This window comes from Palaemon carinicauda, chromosome 25 (assembly GCF_036898095.1).
Source record: "Palaemon carinicauda isolate YSFRI2023 chromosome 25, ASM3689809v2, whole genome shotgun sequence".
Classification (NCBI taxonomy): Eukaryota; Metazoa; Arthropoda; class Malacostraca; order Decapoda; family Palaemonidae; genus Palaemon; species Palaemon carinicauda.
Window position 1 is genome coordinate 37,106,667 of NC_090749.1, and position 2,500 is coordinate 37,109,166.

Genomic DNA, 2,500 nt, shown 5'->3' on the forward strand with positions numbered 1-2,500 from the left:
CTCTCTCTCTCTCTCTCTCTCTCTCTCTCTCTCTCTCCTCTCTCTCTCATATATATATATATATGTGTATGTGTGTGTGTGTGTGTGGTAAGGTTGACAAGGGCACCAGCCACCCGTTGATATACTACCACTAGTGTTATGGGGCTCTTTGACTGGCCAGGCAGTTCTACATTTGATCCTTGTTTCTTGTTACAGTTCATTTTCCCTTTGCCTACACGTACACCGAATAGTATGGCATATTATTTACATATTCTCCTCTGTCCTCATAAACCTCACAATAATGTGATTATCAAACAATTCTTCTTCCCTGCAATTGATTAGTGGCCACTTTGCTCGTGGTAAATGTAAAAGACACTCTTTAACTATGGTAAGCAGCTCTTTTACGAAAAGGAGAAGTACACTCCAAAGTCAGACTATTGTTCTCTAGTCTTGGGTAGTGTCATAGCCTCTGTACTATGATCTTCCACTGTCTTGAGTTAAAGATCTCTTGCTTAAGGGTACACTCGGGCATACTATTCTATCTTATCTATCTTCCTCTGGTTTTGTTGAAATTGTTAATTTGTTATTTAAGAAAAGTTTATTTCAATGTTATTACTGATCTTAAGATATTTTATTTTTCATTGTTTCATTTCCTTACTGAACTATTTTCTCTGTTGGAGGCCCTGGGCTAATAGCATCCTGCTTTTCCAAATAAGATTGTAGCTTAGCAAGTAATAATAATAATAATAATAATAATAATAATAATAATAATAATAATAATAATAATAATAATAATAAAATAATAATAATAATAATATACTGATTGTAATTCCTATTTATCTATCTAATAATTTAAATCCTCAAACATACAGACATTTGAAATAGCAATTGAAGTAACTGTACAAAATGTTTCTCTCTCTCTCTCTCTCTCTCTCTCTCTCTCTCTCTCTCTCTCTCTCTCTCTCTCTCTCTCTCTCTCTCTTTCATTATACATTCCATTATGCAAAAACCTTACTAACCATATTATTCTATCCTTGACCATTAAGGCCACAAGAAAATTATGCTAAGCAATGCTAAGTAGCTTCTGCCTTCATTCTACCCAGATACAACAATGGAAAATAAAATATGCCACAGAAATCTTATCTTTTTTCAATTAGTTTTCCAGAATATTAGGAATTCATATACATATATACGTACAAACATACATATATACACACAAACACACACACACACACGCATATATTTATATATATATATATATATATATATATATATATATATATATATATATATATATATATATATATATATATATATTTATATGTATATATATATAAATTTATATAAACATATATATACACACATATATAATATATATATATATATATATATATATATATATATATATATATATATATATATATATATATATATATATATATATATATATATATATATATATCTATATATATATATATATATATATATATATTTATGTAAATATATATACATATATATATATATATATATATATATATATATAAACACAAACACACACATATATACATATATATATATATATATATATATATATATATATATATATATATATATATATATATATATATATATATATACGCTTTCTGAGTGAGGAAACATAAAGTAGTGAAAGAGTTTGAGTATAGCCACGATCACCAAAGCTGTACTAGTCAAAGTCACCCATACTATGTTGGTTTGCTGTGAACGATTAGATTAAAGTCTGCCATCATCATCAATTAGCTGTTGACCAGCGTGGTGATGAAACCTGACCAAACCCCAAACATGGATAAGGACATGTTCTGAGGCCTTTGTCATGCAGTTGATTAGACAAGGCAGCATTTGCTATTGTGTGTGTATTTTTATGTAAGGGGTTTGTATTCAACATAAAGGCAATTTCCTTAACAGGTCATGGCTGCAAAAAACCACACAATGTCTAACAGTTGAATAATGTGAAATTGTCATTATATTAACTACCTGATATACCTAAAAATTATCATAAGTGCTGGCGTCATATACCTTAGTTCCTCAAGCCACTATTCCATCTTCTTGATATCAAAAACCTTCCTTTACAATACATATACACGCCATCTATCATACATTCTCTAACCCCAATATTTTCAATTCTCTCTCCAAGACCAAACCATCTCAAAATCACACAAAATCTACTCACTTGACTTTTTTTCATCCTGTAAGTTAGAAGGCTGTTCAGAGAGTCAGGGGAAAACAGATACAGGAATAGAATACCATGGCTTAACAGTAGCATTACAGAATCAGCCACTGAACCACTTAAATATGGAAAAAGAAGGCATGGCCGGGTCAGAAGGATTCCATTGTCGTACTCTTCATTACGCACATTAGAATGGAAGTAGCAAATCCTTTGAAAATATTACTTCAGATTCCTAGAAATTCAGATGTTAAGACCCTTCTTCATTTTTACTATAAACCCACTGCTTTTCTGCATCAATTAAGAAATGCTTCAGAT